The sequence below is a fragment of the Grampus griseus genome (genome assembly GCF_964374135.1).
Source record: "Grampus griseus genome assembly, chromosome: 7".
NCBI lineage: Eukaryota > Metazoa > Chordata > Mammalia > Artiodactyla > Delphinidae > Grampus > Grampus griseus.
The window spans coordinates 67,674,399-67,694,141 of record NC_139001.1 but is presented as its reverse complement, the minus strand read 5'-3'; positions in this window follow the sequence as shown (position 1 = coordinate 67,694,141).

Genomic DNA, 19,743 nt, shown 5'->3' with positions numbered 1-19,743 from the left:
GGAGCAGTGCTTGTAGCTATAATTAGGGCAGAGGTATTTACACATTTATTTTACGAGGTTAATTTCCCAACACACCTGGCTGAAATATAATATATGTGAGCCTACCAGATGCGAAGGGTGTTTTTTGTTGTTGTTTCAAATAACACTTAGAGTCAGTTGATTAATTTTGTAAGTGGGCAAAGGTGAATAAAAGTGATTATTATTATATTTGGAAAGAATTCATGTCGTTTAATGTCAGCGGGGGAGACAAACCTCAGTTTCTCTCATTGCAAATCTCAGATGTCATGGCCTAATGTTAAATTGAGACAGTGCTGCCCACCAAGAAAAGTACAAAGTAAATGTACTTTGTACAGAAAATACCAGTTATGCACAGTACTTCTCTGGAGATATGGAGAAGTAATGCAAATGAAAATTTTTTATTTTAATTCCTGGAGCTAGTGGATTGTTGCAAAGATGGGTGTTTCATGGAGGAGATGGCAAGAGGAGGAAGACGAAGAGCGAGATTTTGTCTGTAACACTCATCTCATAGATTTATAAGCAGTTGACAAAGAGTGGCATTGCTCATGGAAACTCAGACTTTCCATGCACAGTAGTGCTAGGGAAGAACCCAGCTCTTCAATAGAGTCATACTGCTTTAAACCGTAATGAACTGCATTTGTAGATGCAAATTAATGTCTCCAGTATAATGTTATTATTTGAACAACAGTGCGGCATGTCTAATAACAACTAGTAAGCTAGCCCTACTATAGTAATACAGCTTCCACCCTCACAAGATCCATCAGGGGAAAGATGGTTTGGAAATCAGGCTGCTCATCTATATATGTCATTTTATCTATTCCTCAAGGACTGCTGAGGGCAGGAAACTCGCATTTTGACACAGGCACATCAATGCTTATATAAAGTGAATAGCCCCTGAAAACATATTTTTCCCTTTAACAGTTCACCTTGCATGAAGAGGAGCTTTGACTTTGTGGGAAAGTTCATGCCCTTTACTGTAGATTATTTATGGTTTCTTACTTCACTGGGTGATAATCAACATAAGGCGTATTTCTCATGTTTGGAGCTCACACTCCTCAATGCAGTACCTGGGAAGATAACATAGGACAAGAACACTTTCCCCCTTTCTCCTTCCTGGCTGCAGTATATGACTTGATTTTAATTTAGCCATTTCAGTCTTTTAACCAATTAAACCTAATCTTCATTCCAGAAACTGTCCACTTTCTGTTGCATGCGTTGAATAGTTCCAAAAGAATTATAAGGACAAATTATGGTTGCCAAGAACTTCCCTTGCCATGTTAGAGAACCGAGAAATAAAGTGTGACAGAGGATAGCATCTGATTAGCTTGAACATGCTGCAGAAATGATTGGTGTAAGTTTCACCATAGATTTAGAAAGCACTGTGCTTAAGCATCCAGTGAGATTTGCATACCTGAGGAACGGCAGTTTAAACAGCAGAGTGTGAGGTCAATCAAGAATAACTAGTTAAGAAATTCAATTGATAGCTATTTTCCTCATGCTTTTTTTATACTTATGATTTAATCCCAGTTGATCTGAACTGCTATTAGTAGGTGCTGATAGAATCAAAAGCTTAGGTTACATTCACACATTAGCCTGTTAAACATTGTTCTACTTCTTTAAGGTAACTATACACGTTTCTTTAAAAAGGACAAAGGTCTTTTTACCTTCTTTTTTTCCCCACATTTAAAATGATAGTACCATAAGCATTGCTAATTTATGTCAGCCTCAATTCTAATACTTTCCACTAGTCTGTGTTTAGTTGCTATCTTGATATTGTGTTTGCAGATGGTTCTAGTCTCTAAAAGAGAATTCACGAGTAAAGAGAGGTGTGATGCAAGCATTTGTATCCTATCTGCTATTTCAGCAAAAAATCATTGATCTCTAAGTCCACTATTTTAAAGTTTCTTCGCTTCTCTTTTTTCTCTCCCTTTTGTCGCTTCCTCTCCCCTCTCCTATTTTTTTTAGTGGTTGTAGGTACCTCAGCAAGGACAGATGCTTCATGGGAGTCTTGTCAGTCCCCTGCCATAAGTCCCCACTATTCCCGTGTCTTTTCTCCTGATTCAGGAGAGTCAGAATCTCATGCAAAACTGCCAAGTACTATAGCCAGTGAGTAGACACTGCCCAGTATAATTCTAATCTCTGTATTTTACCTCAAAGTGATCAATTGGTAAGATTGGCAATATGGGAACTCAAGGAAATTATGGATATATCTAATTAGGCAACCTAAAAATATTCATACATTTAGAGGACTATAATTTATGGTTTTTGATTGTAGCACAGGTAATTTTTATTACATTTACAGCCATTTTAACCATCATAAACATAGTAACAAACGTGATCATTTTTCATATTTCTTCAAAAAAATGATACTCTAATTGAACAGGGTTTTTAAAAAAAATCCCATATGGAGATGACAAAATAAAATAAAAGTGAATTTATATGAACATATTGACAGATAGTAATGTCCAAAAATACTACTTATAAAGAATGTCATAGTCAGTAGCAAGGGACCTCAGTCTACCACTAACTAACATTTGAAAGTATTTTAATCATGAACATCTCTAGCCCTTGGTTTTCTCATAGGTAAAATGATGAAAGTGGATAAGATATAAAGACCTTCATCACACAAAAATTCTAAGGCTTCCTTGTTCTTGCTTAATGGTGTAAAAACATAGTTTTGTAATAAACTTTAAATTCAAGACACTGCACTTTTGAAGTTTTGAAGTAGAGTCAGAGAAGAATGTCTGATACAGAAGGAAAGCATCATCTTTCTCTTCAGATGCTTCTCCAAACTTGATGAGCAGTATAAATGCCTTACAACTCCACTGTTGTCATTTTGCTTGTGGCTTCTGTGGCATCAAATACTCAGCCTCCTGTCATCAGACTTAGCAAACTCACTTAGGCCACTAAAATGCAAGACTTTTAAGACTCAATGGCACCCCATATGACATCTTAGTATGTTTCACTTCACTCTGGGAAAAATGCTGGTTAGTTAACTGAAAACTCTGGGTTGGTGTAGCTCATAAATTGCTACCTATTAGCACCTGAAGTTATAGATGTGGACTAGTGCAAAACAGGACAAAAAAATATATGCCCAATAAATGAAAGAGAACATGGCACATTTAATTTACATCAGTCCACTCCTTGGATCTATTGTCTATCAACAGTGGTAGGTGGTAGGTGGTATATCACCAATATATGTAATGACAGAACATGTTTTTAATATCATACAGCAATTAAAAACACTTTTAAAAAAAGGATAACTATGACCCAACTGTCAAAAGTATGAGAGATAACTGGCACATTGTTTAATTGATTTTACTTTTTAAAAGTTAATTTCTTTACTTTTTATTATTAGTCATGTATTGCAGCATTAAAATTAACATAAAGGTGAGGATAACACATGAACTTTATATGTCATCTTATTAAAATGAAGCTATTTTTAATACTTTAAGAGGCCTATCAGAAAACACAATTTATATCCTTAAAGTATATTTTGTCAGTTTCAAGTATAATTTTTGCATTCATATTCTTTTATGAATTTTAATGGAGACACTTAAATTGTAATTATTCCTCTCAGCTCAAATGCAGGTAACAAATGGAATTCAATCAGTGTTTGCGCATAATGACCATCATTAAGAGAGAAATAATAATGACATTCTCTCTGCATTAAACTTGCAGACTCTTTACACAATGATCTGAATCCCATTATTGATCTCCATGGAGATATGCAATTGTCACCTATTCTGCATAATATCTGAATGTTAAATACATTTGTTTGGAACAAATATTTTAATGAATACAGTCAGTTCCACTTAATTAGCTATCTGATAACTGAATATTTTTACTTAATAATTCAACTTGGAACATCAAAATTGTTCTATTTTCTATTCAAATGCACTTGAGATTAGTCACAGATATTCATTTGAATGTTCATAAAATGTATGTGGAGTTTAAAATTCCCTTTGGCTTTCTTTGAAGTACATCCATTAGAGGGACAGTGAAGAGGTATTTTTCATCTGTTTGAAATTATTTTTTTCCCCTCAGTGTTGTTTAAAATAGCCTCTTAGAAGCTTACTTGTAAAATGTGTTTTCTGACCAAACTCCTTCTGCCATCTAACTTCCTTTTATCATAGAATTGTTCATAAGAATGCCACTATTCATATTTACTTACATACATACATTTTTAATGTGGGCATTTGGTTTGGGGAAGAAAATATGAATAAAATATTGAATTCACTTGTGCAGAAAGCTCTAGGAAAGTCATAATTGGTGAATATTTAGCCTATTGTATTGATACTTTAAGAAAGAGAATCCAAAATAATATTTGTAATAATAGTAATAATAAACACTATGAATAATGACTAGATTAATTTTTTGGCCATGGGTGAAGTGTTGCAGACCAGCATCAACACACTATCTTTAGGTAATGTAGTATCAATTAATTCCACAGATGTTTGCTGAGCACCAACCACGAGTCCAGCATTGCACCTGAGAGTGATGAAGCCGTAATGAGTAAGACCCCAGGCCTGGCTGCCGGAACCTCATCATCTGGTGAGAAGAAATTTACTCATACAATAAGTTTTGACACAGGTGACAAATGCCAGTGGTTTGAAAGAAGTGCAGTAGGAGCATGGAGGTGGAAGTGATTGGTCCCGTGGACCAAGAAAGAGCAGGATATCTCCAGAGAGATGGCAAACTTCTGCCAGGTTTAAAATATCAGTAGAAAGATTTTAGAATAAAAGAAGTTGCATGAACAAAAGCTTGGAGCCATAAGAGTATGTGGATTTTCATGAGTACCACAAGTGTCAGACCAGTTCAGCTAGGGTTTGAGGTGCATAGTGAGTGGTGTAAGGAGTGAAACTATAAAGATTACTATGATAACTACAACTTATTAGGCATTTTCTAGGTTCCAGGAGCTTGACATATATCTCAAATTCTTGGTAAAACCCTGTACTATACCATTTCTATAAATAAGGAAGTTACATTTAGAGCTGTTAAGTGACTTGCCCCATATCACCTAACAGATAAGTAGTGAGGCTGGAATTTTGGACCAGGTCTATTGGTGTCTAAAGACTGAACTCCAAGTAGGGTTGGAATGAGGTTGGAAGGGCCTTGAATTGCATGATAAGGGAATTGGAGAAGTATTGAAGGATTTTCAGAGGGGATGATATACAAGTAAGTTCCCTACATACAAATGAGTTCCTTTCTGAGAATGTGTTCGTAAGTCCGATCTGTTTGTAAATCCAACAAAGTTAGCCTAGGTACCCAACTAACACAATCGGCTATGTAGTACTGTACTGTAAGAGGTTTATGATACTTTTCACCCAAATAATACATAGAAACAAACAAACACAAAAAATAAAGAAAACCTATTAAATCTTACAGTACAGTACAGCAGCTGGCATAGAGGGGCTGGCATCGAGTGAACAGGCAAGAAGAGTTACTGACTGGAGGAGGGAGAGGAGGTGGGAGATGGTAGAGCTGAAGGATCAGCAGCAATAGGAGACGGAGGGCAAGCTGCAATTTCACTCAGGCCTGAATGTTGATGGCACAGGTTCTGGTTCCTTGCTGGATTTAATTCTATCTACCCTCTTGAAAAAACGATCCAGTGATGTCTGGGTAGTAGCTCTTTTTTCTCATCATGGATGACACAGTAGCACTGGATTGCGTTCTGAACGGCTGCTGCAACCATCGGGTACCCTTCTACGCTCGGGTCCTGTGCCTCAGAAACTAATAGTGCCTCTTCAAATAACTGCCATTTCCTGCGTTGTGAATCTCTTCAGTTCTTCAGTTACTTCTTCTTCCTCTTGTCTCTCTTCGTCCTTTCTAAGGGCCTCCAATTCAATCAGGTCTTCATTAGTAAGCTCCTTGTGTTGCACAACAACGGTACTGTACGGAAAAGTACGCAAAATCACAACCACTTGTAGAGGATGCACGCACGTGACGATGTACGCCAGACACAGGAACTAACTTACGTAATTGGACATGCAAATGCATGTTCTCATCTTTGAAAGTTCGCACCTTGAAGGTTCGTATGCAGGGGACTTACTGTCCCCTACAGATCAATAATTTAGAAAAGGAGTTTGGGTCATAGCTGGGAGGGTCAAATTAGAAGCAAGGAGATTTGAGGCAAACATGCACATTATGAGGTTGTTTTAATAACCCAAGTGAGATTACTTCAACTAGCAGAAAAACAATGGAAGCAGAGGATAGGTTCAATAGACTTCTTGCAATAAAATCAACAGAATTTGGTTTCAGCTTGGGTAGTTGAGAATATAAAAGTCACGAGGGAAGAAAAGAATTTTATGTTCTCCTTCTATATCCCTGGAGATGGAGTAAGGTTTATACTAAAACAGTATAGTTTCCACAGATTGAAACTATGTTGATTTAAAAACACTTCAGTTTTTTTTTTTTTTCTAGGAGGCCCTAGGAAAATTCAGCCAGGATATAGTTTTCCTTCATGTTCACTTCCATTTTAGTGCCTTTTTTGTGTGATCTTCTATTTCTCCTCAGTACCTTGGCATCTAATGTGAAAAGAAGCAATTTGATTAATTCACACATAAATACCAGAGTCTCAGTGTGTTAATCTTTCCAGCGCTGCTAAGAGGGTGAAAGAAAATCGCTTCAAGGAAGGCAACACTCAAAGCAAGAATTTAAAAATATCATTCACTTATTTATTAATTTCTTGATTGTCAAGAATATTCCAAGTTCTTGGGATATAAAGATAATTATGACACAGTCCACATCACAGGTGTTTTGCATGTGGGGCAGACATGACTCTTTGGGAGCCAGAGTGTGGACTGTGGTCACCAGAATAAAGCTGCCCTTCCCACATAGATATCTATGCCCTTATCTCTGTAAACTGTTACTATGTTATGTTACATAGCAAATGGAACTTTGCAGATGGAATTGAGGTTATGGACCTTCAAACAGGGAAATTATCCTAGATTATCTGGATGGGCCTAGTGTATAACATAGGCCCTTAAAAGTGAAAGAGGAAGAAAGAAGTCATTGATAAAGGTGCAGCAGAGGAAGAGGCAGGAGAAACACGAAGCGTGAGCAGAACTCAACCCCCAGTGCTGGCTTTGCAAATCGAAAAAGAAGTCCCCAAGCCATAGAATATGTGATCTCTAGAAGCTGGGAACCACCCTTAGCTGAAGCTGAGGAAACCAGGATATCAATCTCGTAACTGACAGGAACTGATTTCTGCCAACAACATGAATGAGCAAGAAAACAGATTCTCCCCTAGACAATCTGACCTACAGAACTGTAAGAGGAGGAACTTTCTAAGTTTTAAGTAGCTAAATTTGTGGTAATTTTCACTGCAGTAACAGAAAACATACAAATGAGAATAAAAATAATGTTTACCTTAAAAAGCTATGGAGAGTATTAAATATAATAATGCATTACTGTATCTGATGTGTTAAAAAAAAAAACCACTAAAAGCAATTAGCTATTACTTTTGTCATTATGTGACTGATTCTAAGTTTAGCCCTTGGCCCACGGAGGATTTTTCCATTTTGCTAGGAGTACCCTGGGGCATGCCAGTCCTTGGTGTGCCTGGCCTACTGCCATCAGTTTCAAAAAGATGACTCTGAACCTTAGCTTAATTTAAAGGCAGACTTCCAAGTCCTCATATTCTTTTGGGGACTTGCTTCTTCCATGACTGATAGTGAGAATGCAATGAAGTCTAATTCTTTACAGAAAAGATACGAGTTTTGCTCTTTATCACACCTTCCGCCAACAAAATGCAGTAGTTCTCAGAGACAGCTCAAGTACAACTTATATTACTGAAGAGAACACTTCACTCTTTAGTCAGAGATCATCTGCATTTAGGTCAATGGTATGTCATAGTTTCTCCCAAGGAACAATGGAATTAGTGTTTGCTTTATACTAAAACAAATTCAGGTGTTTAGTTTAGCACAGAGAAGCAATGTGATTTCTCACTTGTTTTGCTGCCCAGGTCCCATCCCCCTTACTGAGGCAATCACATTCCTTTTTTGTTTTGAGTGGGTCGCCTGTAGTAGAGGTTATTGGTACCCAGCCCATGTCTAATTGTATTTTACCATCCCAGTGCAGAATGGTCCAACTTCTAAGTGCCAACATCTGTTAATACATCTCTGCCTGAGGGGCTTCTTCTGGTTTCCAGAGTTTCTTCTCTCTTTGTGACTGTCAGGACAGGGTGCTAGGGAATTAACTCCTTCAGGAATGTGTCTCAGTCAGTGGCTGATGGGAGTTGGGGTGTAAATTTCCCATCTCTTTCAGATGGGGGTAATTGCAGTTTCCCAGTAAGATTCTGCTTCAGCTACCAATAGTGGCAACTTGCTCAATGAATTACCACTTACTGGCTACCTTCCCTTCCTGTCTAACTTCATCACTTCCCCATCAGTGTTTCTTGAGATTGCCTTCCATATAAACTGTTTGCAGGTGAATCTTTGTCTCAAGATTGGCTTCTAGAGGAAAACCAAACAGGATGCGAACTTTTCCCTGCTCCCAGTGGATGTGCTTTTGTTGAAGATGACTGATCTTATTACTTCCAAGGATGGAGCATGTGATGCATCCCTAAACCTGAGTGCATCCAATCCTCTCTCTCTACCTAGCCCCTGCCCATAAATAGTTTAGAGATAAGAACAGAGAAAAGTGACTATAGATATTATTAATTGGTAATCCAGTGAATAAATATTTTCATCACATACTATACTATGTTCCAGGTATAGTCCGGGTACTACTGGAGTAAAAAACAAACAAACAAACAAACAAAAAACATCTGAATTTATGTGCTGCACCCCTTCTGTAATCTTACTATCTAGGAGAGAGATAATTATTAAACAAATACTTATTCAAATATAATATGTAATTACAATTGTGAAAAGTATTGTTTCAGAAAAATAGAGTGTATTATAATTTTTAAATGAAAATGCCTTTCAACTTTTAGCAATCTATTAAGGTTTAAAAAATTCAGAAGTTTTAGATATGGTAACCTGATTAATATACTATTACTAAAATAATAAAAGTAGCATCTTAGTACCAACACAACTTTTCACCATAGTTCTTGATTTCTGACTGCTCAGACTAAGAAGTACAGATCATAAAATGAAATGACTATTTCAATATAGTAGTAAAGATTACTTTCAGTTATATGAATGTCTATCTGCCTTGGATATTCATTATTTATAAGCATTGGTTATATCTGTCAGGAAACATAGGAAGTGATTATTGAATGTACTTATCTTAGTCTGTTTGGGCTACTATAACAAAATACTCTAGACTGAGTGTCTTATAAACAACAGAAATTTATTTCCTACAGTTTTGGAGGCTGGAAGTCTGATATCAGGTTGCTAGATGGTTGGGTAAGGGCCCTCTTCCAGATTATAGATTTCTTGCTGTGTCCTCACATGGTGGAAGGGGCTAGGGAACACTGTGGGGTCTCTTTTTTAAGCGCACTAATCCTATTCATGAGCACTCCACTGTCATGCTCTAATCACCTCTCAAAGGCCCCACCTCTTAACATCATCACATCAGGCATTAGGATTTCAACACGTGAATTTTGAGGGGACACAAGCGTTCAGACCATAGCAGTACTTTTGACCAGCAATAAATAATTAATTAGATAAGTGAAATTCGTGAAAACTGAAGGGAAAAACTGACCGTGTCATGTGGAAGTCCCTGATTCTCGAAAAAGAAAAAGAAAGAAAGAAAGGAAGGAAGGAAGAAAGAAAGAAAGAAAGAAAAGGAAAGGAAAGAAAAAAAGAAAAGAAAAGGAAAAGAAAAGAAAAGAAAATGTGTACATTGTCAGGTCAGTTTAGCTCTGATAATACCCCCAGCAGGTTAGGCTCTAATTAACTGGCTTCTCCTAAGGGTAGGCCCGGTTAAGAAGAGAGTGCTGTGTCATATTTCAAAATGATTCCCTTTCGTCTCCTGCTTGAAGCATGAGGCACTTTTTTGTCCTCTATGTACTGTGAGCACTTGGTTGAGATAGTGGAGATAAAACTCACAGAAGTGTGGGACCCGCCTATGACTGGGTTGCCCTGGAGTTTTTCACTCTCAGGCTTATCCATGCTGAGTTTCCAGGAGTTTGTTAATTCCAGGTAAGGTTTTCCTATCCAGGCCTTGGTTCCCATGGCAGTTTCCACTGTGCGTCTCTGCTCAGGTAAACCCTGACTCCCTGTATTCGCCTGTCTCTCCAGTCTTGGAGGAAGTAGTTTTCCCTGGGTCTTTCCCCTCTCTTTTGGATCCAAGAATAGTTGTTAAGTTTTTAGTCTGCTGAGCTTTTTACTTATTAGGGCAGAGTGCTTCCAAACCCCTTAACATGTGGAACTGGAAACCAGAAATCGTTTTCTTAAACTTTGACATTAGTTCCTGAACTTTATTTTCCTTCTAACATATTTTTTTTATCAGCTCAGAGTCCATCTATCATTTCATAGAGTTTATATATTATTTAATTTCTTTAGCATGAAAGTAGTTTCTGCCTATAAAAATTGTCAGTTTCACATGATAAATGATTAAAGATTACCTCAAATGTATACTTCTCTATATGAATATTGTTTCCATAAAAAATTTTTAAAAATCTCTATACTTGTCTTTAGCATATTATATTATTCTGTTTACTTGCAAATTTTTATAAGCCTCAAATTATATTTTCTTTTTTGAAATTTTCTCTATTCCCCTCATTGAATAGACATATGTCCATGCAGAATAATTATTTACTAAACCAATTAGAGAGCAAATATTGTTTTCTCCTCTGTCTTTACTTAACAACAGTTTAAACCTACTTCTTCTTTTCCATTCTTGTATTTTAACTTGAGGGTTTATTTCTTCATACAGTAACCTGAGGAAATATCAAGAATGCCAGAGGAACAAAGTCTGTGAACTTTGTTTAGTTTGATTATTCATTTAGGTAATATTCAATGCATAGTAGGATCTTGATTTTTTAAAAAACCCAATCTGACAATTTCTGCCTTTTAATTTTAGTGGTTAGACCATTTACAATTAATATAATTATTGGTATGATTTAAGTTTAAATTTATCCTCTAACCATTTGTTTTCTACTTTTCTCATCTGTTCTTTATTCCTTTTCTCCTCCCATCTTGACTTCTTTTGGATTTAGTATTTTATTTTTTTCACATTTTTATTGGAGTATAATTGCTTTACAATGTTGTTTTAGTTTTTGCTGTACAACAAAGTGAATCAGCTATACGTATGCATATATCCCCTCCCTCTTGAGCTGCCCTCCCACCCTCCCTATCCCACCCCTCTAGGTCGTCACAAACCATAGAGTTGATCTCCCTTTGCTATGCAGCAGCTTCCCACTAGCTATCTATTTTACATTTGGTAGTGTATATATGTCAGTGCTACTCTCTCACTTCGTCCCAGCTTACCCTTCCCCCTCCCCGTGTCCTCAAGTCCCTATATCTGCATCTACCAAATGCCTCAAGTCCCTACATCTGCATATTACCAAATGCTTCATTTGCTACAGCAAGATCTTTTTTGACCCACCTCCTAGAGTAATGGAAATAAAAACAAAAATAAACAAATGGGACCTAATGAAACTGAAAAGCTTTTGCACAGCAAAGGAAACCATAAACAAGAAGAAAAGACAACCCTCAGAATGGGAGAAAATATTTGCAAACAAAGCAACTGACAAAGAATTAATCTCCAAAATATACAAGCAGCTCATGCAGCTCAATATGACAAAAACAAACAACCCAATCCAAAAATGGGCAGAAGACCTAAATAGACATTTCTCCAAAGATATACATATTGCCAACAAACACATGAAAGGATTCTCAACATCACTAATCATTAGAGAAATGCAAATCAAAACTACAATGAGGTATCACCTCACACCAGTCAGAATGGCCATCATCAAAAAATCTACAAACAATAAATGCTGGAGAGGGTGTGGAGAAAAGGGAGCCCTCCTGCACTGTTGGTGGGAATGTAAATTGATACAGCCACTATGGAGAACAGTATGGAGGTTCCTTAAAAAACTAAAAATAGAACTACCATATGACCAGCAATCCCACTACTGGGCATATACCCTGAGAAAACCATAATTCAAAAAGAGACATGTACCACAATGTTCACTGCACCTCTCTTTACAATAGTCAGGACATGGAAGCAACCTAAGTGTCCATCAACAGATGAATGGATAAAGAAGATGTGGCACATATATACAATGGAATATTACTCAGTCATAAAAAGAAACAAAATTGAGTTATTTGTAGTGAGGTGGATGGACCTAGAGTCTGTCATACAGAGTGAAGTAAGTCAGAGAGAGAAAAACAAATACCTTATGCTAACGCATATATATGGAATCTAAAATAAAAAAAAAGGTTCTGATGAATCTAGGGGCAGGACAGGAATAAAGATGCAGACATAGAGAATGGATTTGAGGACACGGGGAGGGGGAAGGGTAAGCTGTGACGAAGTGAGAGAGTAACACTGACATGTATACACTACCAAATGTAAAACCGATAGCTAGTGGGAGGCAGCCGCCTGGCACAGAGAAATCAGCTCAGTGCTTTGTGGCCACCTAGAGGGGTGGGATAGGGAGGGTGTGAGGGAGATGTGAGAGGGAGGGGATATAGGGATATATGTATGTGTATAGCTGATTCACTTTGTTATAAAGCAGAAACTAACACACGATTGTAAAGCAATTATACTCCAATAAAGATATTAACAAAAAAAAAAGATCTTGCTGTGATTTATGTCATAGAGTGTTCTGCCTGTATTTTCCTCTAAGAGTTTTATAGTGTCTGGCCTTACATTTAGGTGTTTAATCCATTTTGAGTTTATTTTTGTGTATGGTGTTAGGAAGTGTTCTAATTTCATTGTTTTACATGTAGCTGTCCAGTTTTCCTAGCACCACTTATTGAAGAGGCTCTCTTTTCTCCATTGTATATTCTTGCCTCCTTTCTCAAAGATAAGGTGACCATATGTGCGTGGGTTTATCTCTGGGCTTTCTATCCTGCAGAAATCTGGGCTTTCTATGAAGCAGAAATATTGATCTCTATTTCTGTCTTTGTGCCAGTACCATACTATCTTGATTACTGCTTTGTAGTATAGTCTGATATCAGGGAGCCTGATACCTCCAGCTCTGTTTTTCTTTCTCAAGATTGCTTTGGCTATTCGAGGTATTTTGTGTTTCCATACAAATTGTAAAATTTCTTGTTCTAGTTCTGTGAAAAATGCCATTGGTAATTTGATAGGGATTGCATTGAATCTGAGTACTTTTAAAAATTATTCCTTTTTTTATCTCCAGTATTGGCTTGTTAGTTATTCTACTTGGATTTTTTAGTTTCTCTGGAGTTTAACTTATCACAATCTACATTCAAATAATATTATACTACTTCACATATAGTGGATGAAGCTCATAATACTATTGTTCAGTTTCTGCATCCCCTCTTTTGTGCTATTGTCCTTCATTTTATTTCTTCAAACATTATAAACTCCAAGATACATTGTTATTATCATTGCTTTAGGCATCAGATATCTTTTGAAGAAATTAAAACCTGAGAAAAAATTTTTCTATATGTACCCATATATTTGTCACTTCCAAATTTTTGCCTAGTATCATTCATTATATTTCTGCCTGAAGCATTGTTGTTTTTTTTTTTTTTATCATTTTTGGTAAGGCGGTTCTGCTGGCAGTGAATCTCTCAGCTTCTGTTTGCCTAGAAAAAAATCATAATTTTTCCTTCATTTTTGAGAGTTGTTTTCATTGGGCATAGAATTCTAAGTTGGCAGTTTTTTCTCCTTCCAAAACTTTAATATCATTCTATCATTCTAGTGTATCTAGAATTTTATATCATTCTGTTATCTTCTTGCCTGTATATTTCCCATTAAGAAGTATGCTGTCATTCTTATTTTTTATGTAACTTGCATTTTCCTCTGGCTGCTTTTAAGATTTTCTCTTTATGACCAGTTTTCATAAATTTCATTCTAATGTGCATTGGTGTGTGTGTGTGTGTGTCTATATATCTATCTACCTATTATCTATCTATCTATCTAATCTATCATCTGTAATCTGCTTACTTATTTTGCTTGGGGTTGATTGAGAAAATTAGATCTGTAAGGTTTTAGTAGTCGACAAATTTGAAAAAACTTTTACCTGTTATATCTTCAGTTGTTTTTGAGCTCCATCCCTGTCCCCCCACTTTTTTTTGTACTCCAGTTACACATATCACACAGCTTACTTATGCTCTATTTAGTTTTTTATAATGCTTCCTCTTTGTCCTTCTCTTTGGATAGTTCTGTTTCTGTGTCTTCAAGTTCACCGACCTCTTCTTCTGCAGTGTGAAATGTACTCTTAATCCCATCCATTGTATTTTTTGATTCAGATATTGAGTTTTTACATTTAGAGGTTTCATATATCTTTCATTCCTCTTCTCAGTGTTTTTTTATGTTGTTCTTCACATCCTTGAAAATATTTACAAGGTTTATAGGAGCTTTTTGTAGGATGTGGTCTAGTAATTCTGTCATTTTGGTTATTTGGGGTCTGTTTATTGATTTTTTCTCCTTGTCATATTTTATGAACTATAAAATTTTATAAAACCATATATATATGGCTTTCTAGTCATTTATAATGGGATGGAGAAAGTGGAAATGTATGCCTATTATCTGTGTTTATTACAACTTCTGTTGTAGTAGCCAGCTACTTGTGACACTTTTGCTGTGTGTTCTAATCATATTCCTGATGTGTTATGTGGTTCTACCAAGTCTCTTTGTTTATTTATTTTTTCTTAGTTCCCCAACCAGGGGTCAAACCCACGCCCCCTGCAGTGGAAGCACGGAATCCTAACCACTGGACTGCCAGGGAATTCCCTACCCAATCTGTTTCATAAAATGTTTGCCCTTTGTTTTTTCATGGCATGCTCTGACCACTACAAGTAATTCCCTTCATTCCAAGATGGCATCTTTACTTTGGAGCAAACTGGTAAGAGGTGCCATTAGAGTGGAAAACAAACAAAATTGAAGTCCATGGACTTCTGTTCAATGAGACATGATGATGAGACATATGTATATTGTCCCACCCTACTTCCTGCAAGACACATATACACAGTCTCCTCACACACACACACTTGTACATACACGTGCCACATAGCTGTAGGTCCACAGCTGCAAATAAAGCTTCCAGAAAATTTGTCTCCTTCTTTCCCACATGGGCCCTTTCCTCTAAAATTTATCCCCTTGAACTCTCATCTGGTCAGAGGAAAAGATCTCTTTCAGCCTAGTATAAAACCTTTAAAATGTTATATCTTTACAAGTATCACAGTCCTTGTTTCTCCCAGCAGTAGCCTGAACCTCTACCCTTCCTCCTGACAGGAAAGCACATTTGAAGTAACATGCAGAATTTGCCGGAATCTCCTTTAGTAACTTGCATTTTAAAACATTTATTTATTTATTTATGGCTGCATCGGGTCTTTGTAGCAGCACATGGGCTTTCTCTAGTTGAGGCGAGCGGGGCCTGTGGTTCGTTGTGGTGCGCGGGCTTTTCATTGCAGCGGCTTCTCTTGTTGCGGAGCACAGGCTCTAGGTGCACGGGCTTCAGTAGTTGTGGCACGTGGGCTTCAGTAGTTGTGGTATGCAGGCTCAGTAGTTGTGGCATACGGGCTTAGTTGCTCTGCAGCACGTGGGATCTTCCCGGATCAGGGCTAAAACCTGTGTCCCCTGCATTGGCAGGCGGATTTTTAACCACTGCGCCACCAGAGAAGTCCTGTAACTTGCAGTTAAAGTGCATAATTCTCTTGTGGAACTGACTTTGTTTCTTCTTGTAGTATATCCCTGCAGTTTGGTACAACAGTATTTTTTCTGCCAAAATTTTATGTATTCTTTCAGATGAGTTGCCCCTCTTTACTTATTTCTGGGTAAAAATTAACTAAATTTTTTGTTTTTATAGATAACAAACTTTTTCACTTTCTAGAATAAATGGTATAGAGTTATATTCCAAGATATTGAAATGACTTGCAGATAAGCTTGTTAAATACATACTGCTTAATGTTGGTGCAAATTAAAACATGCCAGAAAACTACATAAGAGAAAATACTATTTAGAAAAATCTTGACAAAATGTTAGGTAAAGAAAAAAAGCACACTGACATTCCTGAGAAAACTCCTACTTCAGTTGATCAAATATATGTTTTGTAAATTTTTAGACAGAAGTACTTATCTGTAAGAAGTAGTAATCATTAGAAGACAGACAGAGTGGTTTTAAGAATGAAATTCAAGCTACGTCAAATCAGTTTTCTTTCAAAAAGTTTATTAAACCTGTAAGTCAAAGAAGTATTATAAATGTCATATACCTAGATTTAAATTAGCAGGTGACAAAGTCCTATGATATTCCTGTGGAAAATAGGATTTTAAAATAACATATGAAGACTTACAATGGTTTAAGTGGCTGCACTCAAAATTTAATGATTAATGAGGGAGTGTCAACATAGAGTAAGGTTGAAAATGGTATTCTATAACTTTCTGTACTGGGCTTTGATTTACCAGTGAATGAGATATGAACATAATTTGCATACTTGCTAAATTTCTAGGCAAAAAATTTGAAGGTGACGGTAAGTATTTTTTCATATCAAAATTATGGTCTGTGAAGATCTTGGAAAGGTAGAACAACTGACTGCAAAATATAACACTTAGCACTGGAAGTGGAAGATATGGCCACATAACAACATATCTCGTCAAAAATCTTTTGACTTTGGGGTTTTAGGTGACTCTTAGTTCAAGATTAGACAATAGTATATTGAGGGTCCAAAAAAACCCCCACTGTATTCATAGTCTGCTTTGATAGATATATTGCACTAACAATGTGCAGTCTCTAAGAGTGCCCGAGATGATTTTCCTGCTCTGTTTTATTAAGGCACTCCTTGGTTTGGGGCTTCATGACTCTAGTCTTTGCCTTTGTCTTCACATGGCCTTCTTCTATCTGTATCTTCTCCTTTTCTGTCTTATAAAATTATTGGATTTAGAACTCATCCTAATCTCACCTTGAGATCCTTACCTTAATTACGTCTTCAAAGACCCTTATGCCAAATAAGTTTACGTTCTGAGGTTCAGAATGAACTTATCTTTTGGAGGCCACAGTTAAACTCACTATAGCAGGTATAATTCTCCTGTTGTGTTCACTGCTGTATTCCCAGCACTTGGACCAGAGCCTAGAGTATAATAAGTGCTCAGTAAAATTCATGTTGTTAAATGAATGCATTGAGGACCTACAACATGCCAGACACTGGATTGTAAAGAAAATGCTGTGTATGTTGCTGGTGATGCACAACTAATAGATACATGAATGGGTAAGAGAGTCACCTGGGATCACTGTTCATTTGTTTTATCTTGCCACGTAAGTATCCTGTGTCTCCTTCCCTGCTTGGTAATATATCCTTTTAGAAGGAGCATTGTTGCCAAAAAAAAAAAAAAAAAAAAAAAAAAGATGGCCTCTTTATGCCCAAGACAGCTATTCTTTGCTCAAGAGTATATGAATGTATGAGAGAAATATGTAAATAAAATTCTATATGTAAACTCTGATATCAAGGTTTAGTGACAAAATTTGTCATTAAGATAACCATAAGGTATTATACTTACTCAAACAGCATATTATATTTATGTTTCTTACTATATATGCTAAAACATAAAGATTTGAATTTAGAAAATAAAAAATAAGAAAAAAGAGCATTTAAATCTCATTACCAGGAATTCCCTGGTGGTCCAGTGGTTAGGACTCCATGCTTTCATGGCCAGGGCTCAGATTCAATCTCTGGTTGGGGAACTAAGATCCCGCAGGCCACGCAGCGTAGCCCAAAAAAGCTTATTACCAATAACTTATCCTTTTTCCATGTTGGATAACAATGCCAGAGATCCTAGTTTGTCTATTTTAAGTTCACATGAAAAAAGCCAGTCCCCAAATTGCTTATTTCCTCTGTAATCTCTAAAATCAGGAAAACTATCCCGGCCTTCCACAACTTCTTTTTTCTTATGTTGTATTCATTTACCATTTATTTATTTAATTGGACAACAAATTTAGAGTCTGAATATATGGCTAGGACAAAAATTCACTAACGAAGTTTCAGAACAAAATTTCACTAGAAAACAAAGAGGTAGGAAATACTTAGCAATTTGAAGCCTGCTGCCTGATGTTCTTTATCTACTTTTTAATTTATTTTGTGCCTTAAATATGCAATTAAATACTACTTTACTTAACCTGTATACATTATAAGTACTATAAAATTGACGTGTGAAAAATACACACCTTATATTCCTTTTCCCTACACCACCGGCAACCACTCCCACTCACATACTCACACTAGAAGAGGAGAACCTTGAAATCATACAGAATATTTTTAGATGAGAAACTTAGGTCCAGAAAAGTTAACTCTTTTGCCAATGACAACACATATTCACACACACACTCTGACACATACACCTCAAGTTACTCATTTAACAGCAGGAAAAAAATGCATCTTTATATAGAAGTAAGATTATGTCATAAATGTCTATCCAGTTCTATAATGTAGAACATCACATATGAAAGAGCTTCTTCATATACCAACACTCAGTGTTCAAAAAGAAGACTATGACTAAGAAAAGTCATAAAATGTGAAGAAAAAGAGAAACTTATTATGGACTGACTGATTGGTTACTAGGGTCACAGGCCTGATTTTTAACAAAGTCTTATAGTTCCAAGAATGGCATCCAGATGCTTTCTTAGGTATGGGTGTCATTATTTTTAGCAAAAGAAACCTTTCACCCTTAGTCACGTCAGAGCACAAAGAATTCCATAAATCAGTGCCAGGCTTGTTTTTATTCCTAAATACCTGACCACATATATGTTTATGTCATGTAAATCTTATTGCCTTGTTTTCAATAAGATTTAGAAGATGAAAATGTACTTTTAAAATGCAAATGTATTTTTTTAACACTCTTTTCTTCTTTTCTGTACATCTTCAAATTTCTTTTAGTTTGGTCAGTGGAATTGGAATGGTCAGTTTAATTTTTATTGCTAGTCAGTTTCATCTCTTAGATTTCAGGGAACAAAACTAAGCTACAACATTTCTACAGAAAACATTGTAAGAAATTCTTAAAACCAGACTCTGAGCAAGCACATACAAAGAAACGTTTTTTTATTACATGCTTTATAAATTGAAAAAAGACTGCTTTTGCCTTAATGCTGAAAGCATGCCCTTTTTGTCATTGAGAAATACAGAAATATTTGAAATTCCCCAGTAATCTTGGGCTCACAAATGGAAACATTTGGCTGTATTTGGTTCACAAGTGCACAGGGGCCTGTCTGCTTTTGGTTCTGTGTAATTAGAATGTACAGATTTGACCTCAAATGTGCTATATTGTAGTTACAACGTAAAGAAGTCAGAACAAATGTGCAAAAGGTTGGATGCAATTTAAACCGTAATGTTCTAGAAGTGAAGAGAGGAAGAATGAATAAGCTAAGTGAAATCCCTTGTGTCTATACAACAGATCAACACAGCAAAAAACACAGGACTTGGCAATTATTTTACCCTGACCAATATAGAAAGTCTGGCTACGGAAATCAGATCCCAAACTTCACACTAATGGTAATTGTTTACTCTGTTCCCAGATCAGATTAGCTGGATGACATCCAAATTTACATTTGACTATGTCCTGTCTATTCACACAAACGCACTATTCAGATTAAATTGACTGGCAATGACTAAATTGGTCAATAGAACTGACTGAACTGACCAGG